The sequence below is a fragment of the Cydia fagiglandana genome, chromosome 6, assembly GCF_963556715.1.
Source record: "Cydia fagiglandana chromosome 6, ilCydFagi1.1, whole genome shotgun sequence".
NCBI classification, from domain to species: Eukaryota; Metazoa; Arthropoda; class Insecta; order Lepidoptera; family Tortricidae; genus Cydia; species Cydia fagiglandana.
Window position 1 is genome coordinate 7,121,633 of NC_085937.1, and position 19,266 is coordinate 7,140,898.

The 19,266-nt window shown below is 39.3% G+C and overlaps 1 protein-coding gene across 2 annotated transcripts in view; it reads left to right on the top strand.

The window, feature by feature from the left end:
• The window catches only part of LOC134665084 (alpha-L-fucosidase), a 161,829-nt gene that overhangs the window by 125,965 nt on the left and 16,598 nt on the right, over positions 1–19,266 (top strand). The window contains exon 8 of one of the 2 annotated variants that reach the window (XM_063521895.1): positions 16,577–16,587. The exons of the other annotated variant lie outside the window; for it this stretch is intronic. The gene's annotated coding sequence lies outside the window, so the exon portion shown is untranslated. Of the gene's footprint in view, positions 1–16,576; positions 16,588–19,266 lie in introns of those variants that run through there. 2 annotated transcript variants of the gene reach the window in all.

The window sequence follows — 19,266 nt, forward strand, 5'->3', positions numbered from 1 at the left end:
GACGTCATCTCACGCTGGACTCGCTGCGAGCTCGCTTAGTACCGCCGCAGCGATCCTGAGTCAGCGTCGCTCGCCGGGCTCCGCTGCCCGCTTCCTGTCGCCGTATGCCGTAAAAGAGTATCATCAGTACATAGGTCAATTGTATTCAAAAGTACAGCACGTGTGAGTGATGTGACGTCATCTCACGCTGGACTCGCTGCGAGCTCGCTTAGTACCGCCGCAGCGTTCCTGAGTCAGCGGCGCTCGCCGCGCTCCGCTGCACCCCGCTTCCTGTCGCCGCCCTATGCTACAAACTTTCAGTTCATTTCATCGGTTACGTTTATTGTACGCAAAATGACAGAGTTGGGTTTGTTGTTATCTGTTCACTTGACTTGTTCGGTGAAATGGCGATAGGAATTGTTGCAAATCGATCAGATTTTATTCGTTATTATTATTTTTATAAATAATATTAAAGCCTACTCTACTAACGAACATGGCTTGCCAGATCATAATATATAAATATGCGGAACCGCAAGACTGTGGCACAGTTACAAATACATAGTTTGGTAAACTAATAAGTCAGTAGAAAAGGCGCAAAGGATCGATCTCAAATACAAAATTTGAATTTCGCGCTTTTCTCTACTGACAAAGTTGCCTTGCCAGAGCATAATCATATTAATCATTTGTTAAGTGTGTGGAGCCGTATGTAAGACAGCGTGTGGCACAGGTACCTATGTACCTAATTACCTATGTACCTACTCGCAGTTTGGTAAACAAAGTCAGTAGATTAAGGAGCAATTTAAAACAACTACGAAAGACCACACTTTTCAAATTTGCCGCCTATTTAGATATGCCAGATTATGCCTTTATTATATACCCAGGTATATATTTATTAAATCTTACCTACGAGTATAGTACAGTCGAGTGCATACATATTCATTCACCTTAACCCATTGCAATAAGGTGATTTTTTTAAAAATATTTATGCACTCTACTTAACTGTACCTATAAGGTATAAATAATTAGTTACCGATGACCTCTCCTATATAACAATATCTATACTTGACACATCTTTTAAAAACGGGTAGCGACATATAAATCTACCCAAAGCCGGGGTAATTAAAAGAACGGCGTTTTACATTGGAGCTTAATCAGCACCCGCCCGCATGGTGCACGTGAAACGCTTGCTTCCAATGCAAAACATAATAAAGAAATTTTCATCCACTCCAGATAAAGAAATTTCTAGAATATATAGGTATTTATGGATGCTATAGGTATTAGGCAGTAATAATATATGTAAATATTTTGATGCCGCTGCTGGAACGACTACGATACGATATTGAAAGGATACGATACGAGTAGGTACGACGGTGTTGTTTTTCATTATTAGTTGTTAGTTTTTTTTATTAGCACCAAAAAAACTCTCAAAATGTATAATTTTGTCGCTGACTGTACATTTTTTGCAATATCTGAAGTTGCCAATAAATTTCTTTAAATGGTTAGGGATACCTTCCTAAGACTACTTTTTTTACATTACATAATCCATCCTTTATACAGCAGTTGACATGTCTCCTTAACTCCTTTTAATCGAAAACACCTTCCGCTAACAACAATTACAGGTGTGGTACATAAGCGCAAAATTGCATAACAACTTACAGCACAATGCTGCACTTTGACAATGCTCCACTTTGATTAGACGGCTTCAAACCCCTTTAATAAGCATACCGGGCTTAAACTAATAAATCAGCGTGATTTGATTAGCGGTATTTACTGCCGCGGCTCACGTGTTTGCGGAGCTTGCGGGATTATGTCGGATTCCCGGAATTACTGCGTTACGGCTGCAGATGTACTGCACGCGTGATCATTAACGTGGCTCTTACAATACATTTTCGAAAGCGTTCTGCGTTACATACTGTGCTGCGCTTTAGGATCATTAACTGGGTTGTTACAATACATGCTCGCGGCAATGTGTGCTTGCGATTTAAGTACATTCAGCAGCGAACGATTTAAAACATTTAAATGCAACGAAAATGAGTCTCTTTTGATATTTTATAAAAAAAGTGTAAGTAATCACTTTAATTTTCAAAAGATAATGAAAAATCTTGGAAATAACTATTATTCACAGCTGGCGGTCCGTTTTTACTAAAACTTCTATGGCAAGCAAAAGTCTCCTTTTATACTTACTCATTTCAGAAAGGTATTCGATAAAAATGATGAAACATATTGCGCAATTGATGCTCAAGAATATAATTAACTGTAAGATTTGTTAGCCGTTCGTCTGGCTCGCATTTGGTCCAGGTTGCTGTTTGTCCAATAAGCGTTTGGTCCAATACGCAATTTGCCCTAAAATCCGGACCAACAGCGAATTGGCTTAGTAGCAGTTGGTCCCAATCGGAGTTCGCCATAAATGCATTTTGACATACTCGCTGCTCGCCTTAAAAGCAGTTTGTCCTATACGCAGTTAACCCTTTTTTCGTAATATATTATCCATATCGTCAAACCAGGGACTGAAAAGGCACCTTTAAAAACGGGTTTGACCGGTCTTTTTAAAGGTACCCGACCGTTAAAAGTGGCATTTCCGTACCGATATCAATCGATACCCGTATCCAAACAAGCTTCCGTTCAAACGGTACCGTTAAATAAAAGTACCTTTAGGTGTTTTATTTATAGGTACCCCGACCGTTAAACTAGCATTCCATATTGATATCAATACTTTAGGGATCCAAATAAGCTTTAGCCCAAACGGTACCCTTAAATGTAGGCTTCCGTTCAAACGGTATCGTTAAATAAAAAAAAAACCTTATAGCGTTTGATCTGATAGCTCAATTCGGGTGTCATTCTGAATCCCTAACAACGTTTGTCCTAAAGTCACTTGCCCTAACTGGTTTGTCCTAATGGGCACATGCCCTAACAATCAATTGTCATAACAATTATTTTCCATAATGTAAGGTTCTGAAAAATGGTTAGGTTTTTAGAAGGTTAGAACTGCGACCCTCGCAAAAAAGAAAATATGCTTAATAACATTAGGATAGGTAAAGTTAGGTTAGGGAAAACAAAATTAGGGTTTTTAGTGTTAGGACAAATGATTATTATGACAAACAATATTAGGGAATGCAAAGATAGGTCTGGCTACTGAAATTTTACACAAATGTTTGGCGGGAAATTCAAAAAATCTTGGGCTGGTCACACTTTGTGTAGTAGGAATTATAGTTTTGATACTAGACAATATTATTGATTTTCTGTGCACAGGTAAGGTACCTAGGCAAATAAGTTAAATAAACGTTTACGTGCACTCAAAGTCAGCTCACATAATTTGTACCACTATTTAAAGTACAGTCAACGACAAACACATATGTTTTCGTTCCAATATTTAGATTCTATGGATATTTTTTAGAACTTTTAGTTTATCCGTTTCTTTATACACTTATCCTGTTTATGAGATTCAGGCATTAATAAATTCACGTACTTAATCAAAGTAATAGGCAAATGTTAGAACTAGTACTTAAAGTATCAAAATATTTATAGAGCACCAACTTTCTAATTTGTTTACATTTGGTTAGGACTTGTAAACATTGCAGTTTTTCGTTATACAAAGCTACACGTCGACATCGCACATTGTCGTAATTATTTACGAGCTTAAACAATAGTTTGCAAACCTCACTCAGTATAGAAATTATTAATATTATTTAAAATAAACCCCTTATAAACCGCAAACAATTTGAATGAATGACATAAATTGCCAACTGACTTTTAGCTTTTTTTTAAATCATAGACAATTGGTGTTACAACAACGAAATATCTGTCAACAATTTTTGGCTAGCCAGACTCTAGGAGAAAATACTTTAGGGATTCAGATATCAATTCAAACCGGTCACTAGCGAGAGCAGGAGGGAACGCGTGTCTCCCTCTCACTTTTCACTAAGTACATGGATCCCAATGTGATTGTTTGTGAATTATATTGTCATCATCATCATCATCATTGACATAAAAGTCATCATGGGTGTCGTTTTATAGGTTTTAGGGAGTGCCGGATTCGAAAAAGATAATTCCAAAATTGTTAGTTTTGGAATGCAAAATTGTCATCATTTTCGAATCCGGCACTCCCTAAAACCTATAAAACGGCACCCATGATGACCTTTATGTCAATTATGATGATGATGATGACAATATAATTCACAAACAATCACATTGGGATCCATGTACCAAGTGAAAAGTGAGAGGGAGACACGCGTACCCTCCCGCTCTCGCGAGTGACCGGTTTGAATTGAGGTATCAGATCAAACGCTAATAAGGTTTTTTTTATTTAAGGGTATCGTTTGGACGGAAGCCTACATTTAACGGTACCGTTTGGTCTAAAGTTTATTTGGATACCTAAAGTATTGATATCAATATGGAATGCTAGTTTAACGGTCGGGTACCTATAAATAAAACACCTAAAGGTACTTTTATTTAACGGTACCGTTTGAACGGAAGCTTGTTTGGATACGGGTATCGATTGATATCGGTACGGAAATGCTACTTTTAACGGTCGGGTACCTTTAAAAAGACCGGTCAAAACCGTTTTTAAAGGTGCCTTTTCAGTCCCTAGTTTGACGATATGGATAATATATTACGAAAAAAGGGCTAACTGCGTATAGGACAAACTGCTTTTAAGGCGAGCAGCGAGTATGTCAAAATGCATTTATGGCGAACTCCGATTGGGACCAACTGCTACTAAGCCAATTCGCTGTTGGTCCGGATTTTAGGGCAAATTGCGTATTGGACCAAACGCTTATTGGACAAACAGCGACCTGGACCAAATGCGAGCCAGACGAACGGCTAACAAATCAACTGTAACACGACTACATCTTGTTGCCATACTTCAAACCCCTTTCATAAGCATACCGGGTTAAAGCTAATAATCAGCGTGATTTGATTAGTGGTATTTACTGCCGCGGCTCACGTGTTTGCGGAGCTTGCGGGATTATGTCGGATTCCCGGCATTACTGCGTTACGGCTGCAGATGTACTGCACGCGTGATCATTAACGTGGCTCTTACAATACAATACATTTTCGAAAGCGTTTTGCGTTACAATACTGTGTTGCGCTTTAGGATCATTAACTGGGTTGTTACAATACATGCTCGCGGCAATGTGTGTGCTTTCGATTTAAGTACATTCAGCAGCGAACGATTTACAATATTTAAATGCAGCAAAAACGAGTCTCTTTCTATATTTTATTATAAAGTATAGGGACATATAACTTTAATGTTCAAAAGATAATGAAAAATCTTGGAAATAACTATTATTCACAGCTGGCGGTCTGCTTTTACTTAAACTTCTAGTGCAAGCGAAAGTCTCGTCGTCTTATACTTACTCATTTCAGAAAGGTACTCGCTAAAAATGATGAAACATATTGCACATGTGATGCTCAGGAATATATTAACTAACATGACTACATCTTGTTGCCATACTTCAAAGCCCTTTCATGGGCATACCGGGTTAAAGCTAATAATCAGCGTAATTTGATTAGCGGTATTTACTGCCGCGGCTCACGTATTTGCGGAGCTTGCGGGATTACGTCAGATTCCCAGCATTACTGCGTTACGGCTGCAGATGTACTGCATGCGTGATCATTAACTTGGCTCTTACAATACAATACCATTTCGAAAGCTGTCCGCGTTTTTGCTGTAGTTTGTGATCCTCAACATGATGATCCTCAGCGGCAATGCACGCTTCAGATTGAACTTCACTAACGGACTGTAGACCGAGGTCTCGGCTCGATTTTTGGTAAAAAAATGCCGAGACCAAGACAGAGATCTCGGTCGGACCTTAAAGAAGTAGCTAGATCAGTGCCCCAAACGCGTTAGTTCCGCGGAACGCGGAGCATTATTCCCGATCGCATATTTCCCCACTCGCATTAGTTCCACGTAGCATTATTTCCGGTCGCATTTTTCCCCACTAGAGTTTGTCTTCGTTCATATTTAGTTCACAACTTAGCTAGATGGAGCCCCGCGAAGCTATTTCTGGGCGGTTTGAAGGTTTGAAGGTCTGGGCGATTTCTGGGCATCTGAAGCTACCTAACGAACCTAACCTACCTAACCTATTAATTAAGTGTGATGTACATGATAACATTACACTTTGGCGAAAAAAGTGTAGGTAGGTTAAGTTCATTAGGTAGCTTCAGATGCCCGAAGGGCAAACCGCCCAGAAATAAAAAGCCGTCTAAAAATGCGACCGGGAATAATGCTACGCGGAACTAACGCTAGTGGGGAAAAATGCGACCGGGAATAATGCTACGCGGAACTAACGCGAGTGGAGAAAAATGCGATCGGGAATAATGCTACGCGCGGAACTAACGCGTTTGAGGCACTGATCTAGCTAATCCCTTAAAGATAGATATATCAAATCAATATCACATGTTCAAAGTCCAAACACGCCTCCTGTCTCGTCACAGAATGCACCCAGCAAGTCCTGATGCCAGTTTAATTGCTCCCGACTGTTCTAATGCCCAATGTTTGCAAATCTCTCGCACGATCAACTTACTTGATAACAATGTTGTGTGAAGTTTATCCGCGGTTGCCGTAACTTCGGTGCGGGATTAAAACAAGCGTAAGTGATTGTTTAAGGCTCTGAATACGGGTTGAGGGTTAAATTGGAATTCTGTTTCTAATTACGCTTTTAGACTTATTTATTTATGATATCACTAGTGTTCACCAAAATTGAAGTCTACAAGCTCTGTTGTCGCTTTCAACTCCTGGGTACACAACTACACATACTCCATACAGTACAGAAGGCCAGTACAGCAGAAAGAGCTCTACCTTTCTAATTGAGTCTGAGCGAAATACAAATACGTGAGTTCTTGTCCCATGACGGTCTTACGTGAAATAAATTTTACGAGGATATACCGGTCTTTTCCACAGTTTTTCGGTTCAAAAAAAAGTTAATTTCAATGCCATTTTTAACACACAGTGAAAAAGACAATAGACATCAGTGCCTAAATTTAGGTAGATTTGTGTAAGTACTTAATCTTCAATGAAACGTGAGATCTGGAGCAAAGTTTATCTGACGCAAGTCAGTGGTGCCCCAGGTCCAGCCACGCTCGCCAGTCTCGCCACAACTGAATAGTTTCTGACTAGCCGCGTTACCTGACTTAATGAACGAACTCACAGTGTATTTAGGTAATTGTAGTTTCTTATTTGAATCAGACTGTATTTCCGCATTCAGTTTGTTGACAAACAAGATTTCGATGCTTTTTTAAATACAAAAGATGTCAGTGCCTATTGTTATGTGCTGTGCTGCGCTGTGAGTATTCGTTTCAACAACACATGAGTGACCTGAGGCAAAGTTATTCTGACACAAGTCTATAGTTAGTTGTGCCGCAGGTCTAACCAGCCAGGTCTGTATACTACATATGCATTGTTTGCAAATATCGAGTCACAAATCAGGCTCAGTATCAGTACCCAAGTTTTTACAATATTAACACTTCGACCGCCATTTTCTATAAAGTTTCTGCATCAGATCAGTATACATAAACGCGATTTCGAATCAAGTTGCATTTTTACAGCCACATCGCGATACTGACAAACGACCATACCATACCTTTAACTTGAAAACGACACAAATATCAGACCTATGTAAACAAAACTAAAACTTTCACTTATCTTGAGGAATTCTGTAACAAATTATAGGCAGACTTATCAAAACAATCGCTGATAACTTACAAAGCAAGTCAGAATCAAAACTCGTAGTACAATTTAGACTTTTGAAGATACACACTGAAATGAATGATAGCTTCCACCTAATAAATTTGATGATTAAAACTGGAAGTTTGGACGTTAATAAAATGCTCGCGGCGTCAGTGGAAAGTTTCATTTGCAGATCGCTAACTCAATAGATGGAGCATATAAGTAAGACTAATCAAATTGAAACTTACAGTACGTGCGCGGTGCGCGGTCATCGTGCACTGGTGCTCAGCACAGTTAGTGCTCGAAAATGGAGAGATCTCGGAAACACTTTAAACTCTAAAAGACTGAAAACACATTAATCTTAAATTTGATATAAATTAAATTGACACATGTACCGGTAACAATACATTTAGCTTGCACTTACGCTACGTCTTACGTAGGCGAACAACGCGCGAACGCGGCGCGGCGCGGCGCGGCGAAATCAATCCTTTGATGCCCATAGAAGTGTCCTACGTAAGCGATCTCGTTGCGAACGCGGTGCGGCGCGATTTGCACGCGAATGTCAGGCGGCGCGGCGCGGCGCGGCGCGGCGGCGGCCGCTTTCGCCGCGCCGCGCCGCGCCGCGTTCGCGCGTTGTTCGCCTACGTAAGACGTAGCGTTAAATATTGCGAGGAATTGGCACTCAGAGTACCTACCTAATGTCAAAATTCTATCGTTAATGGATTTTGAAAGTTAGAATGCTATTCATGAGACCAGTGATAAAGAATAAAATATGCTTAGTTCAGTTACACCGACGTGAACACCCTGAATCGGTATTCGAAATTGAAAAGAATTGACTGGCTTTGATTTTGATTAATTATTTAACACTCACATCAAATCATGTACCTACCTATTACTGTTTATTCTATTAATTCCACTTTTGTACGCGTATAAAAATTACCTAATTTATACATTTTAACTTGGACTGTGGTTCTTGAAAAACAAAATAATGTAAGATGTAATTAATTAATTGTTGGGTACTTATGTGCACGAGTATATATGTTGTGAGCGAGCTTTCGTATAATCTTTATAACGCGAAATACAGGGGAGGTAATCTGTGGTTGGGCTAGACAAAACTCGACGGTCAAAGGGTTCATTACTTTATTGTAAATTACTTCGCAATAAATTCCAACATTTCCAACACAGATATTTAATTTATCGATGCTAAGTATCGCAATCGGGGTTATTATGCTTGCCCGTACCGATAACGAAAAAGTTAAGTAGTTGAGAGACTATTAAAACAACTTTTAATTGTTCTTTTGAATAAAATAGTTACACTTTTTAAAGACAAAGCGCTTTTGAAACGACGAGTTTCTATATACAATATTTTAGCAATAAGACCGACTGTTGTCTTACTTACAATTACGACATTATTTTTGACTAGTTTAAGTTGTTTAATGTTTTTTTTTTGTGACAAATGAAAATAAATGTGTGTAGTGTCATAGGACATAAGTAACATATTGGTTTAAAAATGGGCCTAATAAATTAGGATTTACCTATGTAAGAACAAATATGTTGATTTAATTGTAGCGTTTGTTCTATTAAATATTTTTTTTGTTATTATTATTAAAAAAATAAAACAAAAAATAGGATTCTGTATATTTGTAACATCACCACTTTTACATAAATTTTGTTACATTGGCGAGAGCATCTTTAATAAAACAAACAAATAACATAACATTTCAATCGTTTAAACATACAAATACACAAAAGACAGAATTCCTTCATCTTCTCAACAATTTACATAATATTGATATCCCAGTTTTCACACAGTTCTAAAAACCTAGTTCTCAGTCAGGACGCTAGCCCCCGGGTGCAGGTTCGACTCCCGGTGCTAGGCGGTAAAGCGTGTGAAAGATTCATCACGGCTCCCCCGGGGGCGATTCCTCTTCGAAGTTGTTGCCGACCCTCCTCTCGCTCCGTTAAATATCATATTTTTCAAAATTTCCCGCAACTTTGAAATTTCACCGGCTATATGATGAGAACTTTAACTTTGAATAGAATCGACGAACCGATATTATCGTTGTTTTGCTATCAGTTTAATTACGTTTAGCCACAGAATAAATAATAGTACAAGGTACAGAAGACTCACTCTCTAACAAAACGCCTCTGTTACGATCAGCACAGATATGGCCGCTAGGTGGCGACAGCGCCACGCGCGGCTTATGGCTTTCCCCAAAATTGGGCTGGAACGGATGTACTTTTAGCTACCTGTAGCAAAGCGACGAAATCGCGGAGTGAGCCACGCCTGGTTTAGCTCGGCTTGATCTATAGTCTGTATCTTTAGGTATTTAAATAAAAGTAAGCAAAATCTACCCTTAAATGGCTCCTTAAGCCAGCTGAGGATAGATGAAAACATTACATGATCAAATAATGTAGGTTAAAGTCAGGTCGTTCAGTGACAGTCACCTGGATAGGCAGTTTTGTATTTGGTCGGTTAACCAATAAATGTTATAACTACCCGAAAATTTACAAATTGTTTGTTTACTTTTATTTAAATACCCAAAGATACAGACTATAGTTCTGTTGCTTAGTTTTGTGGTTTGTAATAAAAGTTTAAATTGTTGGAAATTTTTGGCCGTGTTTCGGATTGTTTAAGGGGGAGAATCTTGGATTTTAATTAGAGCTTAAAGTAAGTCGTTCCTGAGTTTGCTTATTTATTCAATTAGATGCCTAAAATAGCAGGTGCGTGATTAATTGAAATCACAAACGACTATTGTTCACGCGAAATGTTAAAGTAAAGTTTGTATTTACTTTAAGTACCTAGATTATTACCAAAAATAATTTTAATTGTTTTTTGCAGATTAATGTGATTCAGGATTTTACATTAGTTTATTTAGGAGAACTGAGAACGCACAGAAAAGTGATATTGATGACATTTATAGTATCTTAACTGCTTTGAGAGCTTTTTGGATAGTCTAGTTTTAGGAACCCTGTTACTAGGTCTCGATATTGGCCACTTTTTGTCCAGTTTTTGTAATTAGCTAAGCCCGAGGTCTCAAACTTGGCTTGTTCATTATAAACAACTCTGCAAAACTCAGAACCAACGGATTTAGCGTAAAACTCAAATGTTTAAGTCAAGTTTGGAAGTGTGCTAGACTGGGGGCAAGATAAACATATTTCAAGTATCGCCTAAATGTAATTTCGGTACTTATATGGAATAATATCGAATTATTGAATGATTAACAGGCTTACAAATAACATAATCTACGGATGACAGACAGAGAACAGACATACATTAGATATCTAAGTTAATAGTTTATGATCGTAAACAAATTGCCGTTTTACATTCTAAATGCTTTTATCTTCACCCGAGGATTAGTTGCGCAGGAGCGTAAATCAAACTCCAACAGAACAAGACACTAGGCACTTAAGCCTAAACGCACCAAATAGCAGCAATAACCGATTTGAGAGGCATAACTTGATAGCTCTCAATAGTTATGGCGCGGTATCGCGTACTAACGAGACATTAGTCTGCCGGTCGGTCAAATTGCATATCATCTTGATTATAATTAACTGGCAAGTTATAGCCGGCAGCCACTCCCAGCCGTTAGGGCTGGTACACACCTACTGCCGTATTCGAACTTCAAGATTCACAAGAGACGACACGTACTAGATACATTCTAGATACGTTATAGTTTAGATATCAACTAGTTCTCTTTTGCAGCGCAATTCGGGCAACCAATGTCACTTTTACGTTAGATAGAGTAAGATATCTGTATTAGATGTGAATTGGATCTCTAAGTCATATCCTGTGGAAATCGTTCAAGAGTATCTCCAGAATCGCGCAAATGTCAAATTTGACAGCTTAGATCTGAAACATATTGTTATCGTATCTTGGTGATGTCTAAAAGATCTAATAGATGTCTATTTCAAAATCCGAATCGGGCCCCTACAATCGTTGCTCCAATCGTATACCTAGTGCAAACGAGTTGGCTCCTCGTTCAAACCAACTTATGACATCTATCAGATTCCGTACAGTCGTTACAGATCTCGAGCTCAAGTAATATTGGTCATCTTTAGAACTCGAGTTTGCTCACGTGAGTATGCGTTGTGAGTAGAAGAAAAGGCTATATGTGTAATTGTGTATCGTCTTGTTCGTTCTCTTGATGATCGTGCGAGACGGTTCTCATATAACGTAGCTCAAACGCAAGTTTATTTATGTTGTTAGTGGAAACAGATAATCAATTAGCTGGAATCTCAAAATTGGTTTTGAATAGGAAATCATCGAGATTTTTGAAATATTTGTACCAATATTGTCGAAAAAAGAAAAAAACTAGAATTGTCGCTACTTCATTCACATCACCATAAAAATCGAATTAATTTTCAATATTTTTTGTTGTATGATAGGTAGAAGAAATGCGTGTAAGTACCTATACAAAAGAAAAACGGTACAAAGGCTCAGGGGCCTATTTTAGATTTAAAGCTAGTTATTAATTTCGTTTAGTAGTACCAATGTATATTATATCTTTTATGTACCTAAATACCTACATGATTTTTCTTTAATAAGCAGGTTTTTAGAAAAAAAAAAACTTATTTCAAAACTTGAGAATAATATCGTAACAGTAGCTACTTACCTCTTAAAACCATGTTCCCTATAAAAAATTCTGGGGTATTTCCTGAGGGCCTACCGCGAACCACGTTCGATTTGTTGCCTTCCTGTCAGTCTTACGTACGAATTAACAAGTGCAACAGAGAGGCAGCACGTCGAACGTGGTTCGCGGTAGACCCTCTGATCCACGACCACGATCAGTGGTTTTAGTGTCGAATCGTTGAAAATAATAATAAAATAAATTCGCGAGAGACCCAGTATAATTATGTTCAAATAAGTGTTGAAAATGCTGAAGTTTTTAATGTTAAAATATAGGTAAAATATAGGTACCTACCTACTATTCGAAAAGCATAATGACTTCAACTAGACGTCAACATTTTGCATCATTTTTGTCTGACCTATAAAACGTGTTATCTTTACAAACACATAAAAAAAGAATAAGTATGGAATAAAATATCTTATTCAGCAGAGTTAGCTGGGAGGGATCGGTACGTTACTATCCCGGGGTATGCCTCCCGAGTAGGTAACTGCAATAAATGTCGGGAAACTTTTGCAAAACATCCTTTAGTTGCGCTCGTTCGACATGTTTGGTTTTTAGATTTTCACTTGAGCGAGTTTCGCGATTTCGTTTCTTAGTTATACTGGTCTTACCGGTTCGCGTGTATCTGTACAGTCACCTGCAATAATATGTTACACAACGAAGGCCGCAAAAATATCTGACACGATTTTATTTGTAGAGCCATAAGAGCGTGTCACATATTTTTGCGTCCTTCAAAGAGTAACATATACTTATTATTGCAGATGACTGTACCCCTAGTGTACATTTCATTCAATAGCGTTTGCGTTAAGTGTAATTTTGTATCATCTTTTTGAGTTTCCAAAACGTCCCGCTTGGCGCGCTGTTCAAAATCCTATACAAAAATAGACATAACGCAAACGAGCACGCTCGAACCGTCACGCTATCGAATGAAATTTACGCTAGGGGTCCTGATTTGTAGGTATAGCTCCCGTATGATTTAACGAGATTTAACGATTTAACTCATGAGAAGATTGTCATGTTGCTATGTCTCGAGTCATGTCGATTGGAAGTGTCGTACGTGTTAAAGAAATTGTAGCCGTGGGCGATTCTTGTTACCGATGTAGTGCATAATTATTTTCACCACACCAGCTCGGAAAGGCTTACTTTGCACTTCAAAAACTGATAGCAAAGTTGCGTTTTATTCACATGTGAGGCAAAGTAATCAAATGCAAATTCTGAGTTGTTTTCTGATGTGTGCTGGTAGAATTGACTATTAAATGATGATTTTGGATGATAAATATTTAATAACATTCATTTGGATTTGATTTGGTTTGATTTTGTTTGATATTTTACATTTAATATTTGATTCGGGTTGGTGTGGTGAAAAATTTTGTGTTTCACTCGGGGGCAAATTTTGTTTAACCCTAGTAGTATTAGCACGAGCTGTTAAACAACAACTTTGTCCCCTTGTAAAACAAATAACTATTTCCATCGTATTTTCACGAAAACGTACGATTGTGTCTTGCTATTTCAATCAGTCTCGGTACATAAAGTACTGAGGTTGACTGAAGTAGCATGACAGATATAATCGTTTCCGAGTAAATTCGATGGGAAATAATTATGCACTACATCTGTATGAATAAGATTTGTTTACAAATTTTAGTATGCATGAGTAAAATACATACATATTTTAATATTGTGCATCCTATTTTGTAGTGACGGTATATTTTGCCTTCAATATTAACATTAAACTGGACCCGGGTATGTCCTTAAACTACGTCCAAGGCCACCGGTGGACGGGCAGCAGCGTCCCTCAAATTCGGTGTGCTCGACTGCGATCGCCAACCCGCCTGCCAAGCGTGGCGATAATGGCATTCACCCCCCATCATGCAGAGCAGAGCGGTACGAATGAAGGTCCAAGGGGGAGGCCTATGTTCAGCAGTGGACGTCTTATGGCTGAGATGATGATGATGATGATGATGATGATGATGATTAACATTAAGAGTGCTATTACATTTCGGGGTTGAGCGAGTTTAGGTATTTTACGCGCTGCGGCAGGCCGTGCGAGCTCAGTATTCCGATCCCTTCTACCACACTCGCAGTACAATGATGGATTAAACATTCTTGATCCTTCGCGAAGCATATTGAAATCAACCATAACAACACTAACTGTACTTATAAAGTCCTAAAACTGTTATTTGGTAAGTACGAAAATACTAAATGCAGTGCAAATGTACATAGGGGCTGTTCATAAATTACGTCATATATTTTTGACCCCCCCATCCCTCAAATCATCCAAAAATCATGCTTCGGATGACTCTGTTTCCTCCTACGTCATGCTACCATCATCCGATGTCCAGACCCCCCCTCCTCCCATTTGAAACGACGTAATTTATGAATAGCCCCATACTCGTACTTATGAACGTATATTACTTGAAAGAAATTATAGGTACTCGCTTATTTACAAGAAACAAGTTACAAGAAACTGAAGATACACAGGGTCTGATGATGGAGCTGGAAGGTGGCCACGGGTACCAGTCTATCATGTAACTAAACCACTTCGTGTTTGGGCTCGTTTGATTCGTCTCAACAAGATCTTTGACACAAGACAGTACTCAGGGTCTGATGATGGAGCTGGAAGGTGGTCACCATTACCAATCAACCATACAACTAAACCACATCGTCTAAATGTATAACTATGTTTTCTTTTCTGAACATCGTGTTTAGGCTCGTTTTATTCATCTCAACAAGATCTTTTTGTCACTAGGTGATACTCAGAGTCTGATGATGGAGCTGGAAGTTGGTTACCGGTACCAATCAACCATGCAACTGAACCACTTCATGTTTAGGCTCGTTTGACTAGTCTCAACAAGATCTTTGACACTAGGTGATACTCAGAGTCTGATGATGGAGCCGGAAGGTGGTCACCGGTACCAATCAACCATGCAACTAAACCACTTCATGTTTAGGCTCGTTTGATTAGTCTCAACAAGATCTTTGACACTAGGTGATACTCAGAGTCTGATGATGGAGCTGGAAGGTGGTCACCGGTACCAATCAACCATGCAACTAAACCACATCGTGTTTAGGCTCGTTTGATTCGTCTCAACAAGATCTTTGACACTAGGTGATAAACCAAACACAAAGTGGTTCAGTTATGTGATAGACTGGTACCCCGTCGCCACCTTCGAGCTCCATCATCAGACCCTGAGTACTAACCTGTGTCCAAGGTCTTGTTGAGACGAATCAAACGAGCCCAAACATGAAGTGGTTCAGTTACATGATAGCAGTGTTGGCAAAAAATCAATTCGAATTGACGATTGAGAATTGACCGATCAATTCGAATTGACGATTGACGAAACTAATTCTAAATCTACTGATTGAAGATTGACGATTACTAATCGTTAATTCGAATTGATCGGTCAATCCTCAATCGTCAATTCGGATTGAAGATTACTTTGTATGTACCTACCTAATGTCCTTTTTATTTAGGCCATTTTTGTGAAACTGACCAAATGCGTTCAAAAGCGGTGTCTGAGTTTACCAAAGATTCCGAAACATGTTTCCGACGGCTATATGAAGGATGTCCTTTTTGTAACATTTTCGGGACTTTCCTTGAAATTAACCGATAGCGTTCAAAATCGATATCTGAGGTGCCCAAAGGTCTCGAAACTTGTTTCCGAGGGAAATATTGAGAGATGTCCTTTTTTGGGACATTTCTAGAAATTACCCGATTGCGTTTAAAATCGATATCTGATTTAAACAGAGGTTTCTAAACATTTTTTCAACTGCAATATTGAAAGGTGTCCTGTTTTGGGACATTTTAGTGACATTCTTTGAAAGTGACTGATTGCATTCAAAATCGATAGCTGAGGTGCAAAATATGGTTTCAACGGCAATATTTAGATTCTACACTTTAGCCGCGTACTTACTTTACTACTTTACGCCACCCTGCTGAAAAAAGGTCATTTCTCGGTATTGCCGTCAGAAACATGTTTCGAAACCTTTGGGCACCTCAGATATCGATTTTGAACGCAATCGGTTAATTGGAAGTAATGTCCCATAAATGTCCAGAAAATAAGGAAACTCCGTCTGTATTGCCGTCGGAAACATGTTACGGAACCTTTGGAAATCTCAGATATCGTTTTAAAGTGCCAACGATCAATTTAAAAAAATGTCCCGACATGGAAGGGACATCCTTCAATACTGACGTCAGAAACATTTTTCGGGACCTATGGTCGACATCGATTACGAATATGAACGTAATTGGCCAATTTCGAAAAATGTCCCTAAAAAGGACATCAGTCAATATTGACATCAGGAACATGTTTTCGAACCTCTGGGAACCTCAGATATCGACTTTAAGTCCAGTAAGTAAGTCCCTAAAAAGGACACCTTTGAAAACTAATCTTAGGGAAGGAAAAGGGACCCTAGGTTAATCTAGATTGAGAATTGATTTAATCCCAATTGAGGATTGATGCGTTAATTCCAATTGATTCAATCGGATTGACGCGTCAATCAGAATTAAATCAATTCGGATTGACGCGTCAATTCGATTGATCAATCCGGATTGATTTACATAGTTCAGAATTGATGCCAATACTGCATGATAGACAGGTACCCGTCGCCACCTTCGAGCTCCATCATCAGATCCTGAGTACTATCTTGTGTCAAAGATCTTGTTGAGACGAATAAAACGTGCCTAAACACGAAGTGGTCCAGTTACATGATAGACTGGTACCCGTGGCCACCTTTCAGCTCCATAATCAAACCTTGTGTATCTTCAGTGTCAAAGATCTTGTTGAGACTAATCAAACAAGCCCAAACACGAAGAGGTTTAGTTGCATGGTTGATTGGTACCGGTGACCACCTTCCGGCTCCATCATCAGACCCTGAGTACTATCTTGTGTCAAAGATCTTGTTGAGACGAATAAAACGAGCCTAAACACGAAGTGGTTTCGTTGCACGGTTGATTGGTACCGGTGACCACCTTCCGGCTCCATCATCAGACCCTGAGTACTATCTTGTGTCAAAGATCTTGTTGAGACGAATAAAACGAGCCTAAACACGAAGTGGTTTAGTTGCATGGTTGATTGGTACCGGTGACCACCTTCCGGCTCCATCATCAGACCCTGAGTACTATCTTGTGTCAAAGATCTTGTTGAGACGAATCAAACGAGCCCAAACACGAAGTGGTTTAGTTGCATGGTTGATTGGTACCGGTGACCACCTTCCGGCTCCATCATCAGACCCTGAGTACTATTTTATGTCAAAGATCTTGTTAAGACGAATAAAACGAGCCTAAACACGAAGTGGTTTAGTTGCATGGTTGATTGGTACCGGTGACCACCTTCCGGCTCCATCATCAGACCCTGAGTACTATCTTGTGCCAAAGATCTTGTTAAGACGAATCAAACGAGCCCAAACACGAAGTGGTTTAGTTGCATGGTTGATTAGTACCGGTGACCACATTCCGGCTCCATCATCAGACCCTGAGTACTATCTTGTGTCAAAGATCTTGTTGAGACGAATAAAACGAGCCCAAACACGAAGTGGTTTAGTTGCATGGTTGATTGGTACCGGTGACCACCTTCCGGCTCCATCATCAGACATCTTGTGTCAAAGATCTTGTTGAGACGAATCAAACGAGCCCAAACACGAAGTGGTTTAGTTGCATGGTTGATTGGTACCGGTGACCACCTTCCGGCTCCATCATCAGACCCTGAGTACTATCTTGTGTCAAAGATCTTGTTGAGACGAATAAAACGAGCCTAAACACGAAGTGGTTTAGTTGCATGGTTGATTGGTACTGGTGACCACCTTCCGGCTCCATCATCAGACCCTGAGTACTATCTTAAGTCAAAGATCTTGTTGAGCCAAATCAAACGAGCCCAAACACGAGGTGGTTTAGTTGCATGGTTAATTGGTACCGGTGACCACCTTCCGGCTCCATCATCAGACCCTGAGTACTATCTTGTGTCAAAGATCTTGTTGAGACGAATCAAACGAGCCCAAACACGAAGTGGTTTAGTTGCATGGTTGATTGGTACCGGTGACCACCTTCCGGCTCCATCATCAGACCCTGAGTACTATCTTGTGTCAAAGATCTTGTTGAGACGAATAAAACGAGCCTAAACACGAAATGCTTTAGTTGCATGGTTGACTGGTACTGGTGACTATCTTCCGGCTCCATCATCAGACCCTGAGTACTATCTTAAGTCAAAGATCTTGTTGAGCCGAATCAAACGTGCCCAAACACGAAGTGGTTTAGTTGCATGGTTGATTGGTACCGGTGACCACCTTCCGGCTCCATCATCAGACCCTGAGTACTATCTTGTGTTAAAGATCTTGTTAAGATGAATAAAACGAGCCTAAACACAAAGTGGTTTAGTTGCATGGTTGATTGGTACCGGTGACCACCTTCCGGCTCCATCATCAGACCCCGAGTACTATCTTGAGTCAAATAAATACATATAGAATGTCAGGTCGTTTCAAATATTTTTAATCCTGTCCGGTAGAGTATTAAACTGTACCATTATAAATTATAATACTATAAAAACAGTGCTAGGATCAAAGTTTCTCGTTGCGGTTTACACGCACACAGTATAGCGTTTTACACGGCGCCCGCCGCACACAATGATAAAAAACCTCGTCGTCGCCGTTGAAAATGTGCGGAGCCGACCGACACACGTCCTGCCTGTACAAGCTCTGCCGCGGCACTGAGCTGGCGAGCGCGCGTCATCGGTAATATAGAGTAGTTTTCAAAAAATTGCCAAAAAATTATAGTAGAATTTCATAAACACTTATGTATACCAACAGTTTAAGCAAACGTTGCAGATTGCTTGTGTATGAAAATGACTTCGATATTAAGTAGATTTTCGTAGAAATTGACACTTGTTTCGGAGAGAAAATTGAGTTCGTTTTACTTTGATTTTCTCTTTCTCAAAGGTATGTAGGAAAAATATCGTTTGATATGCCTAAAGTACAGGGTATTAGTAATACAAAATAGCC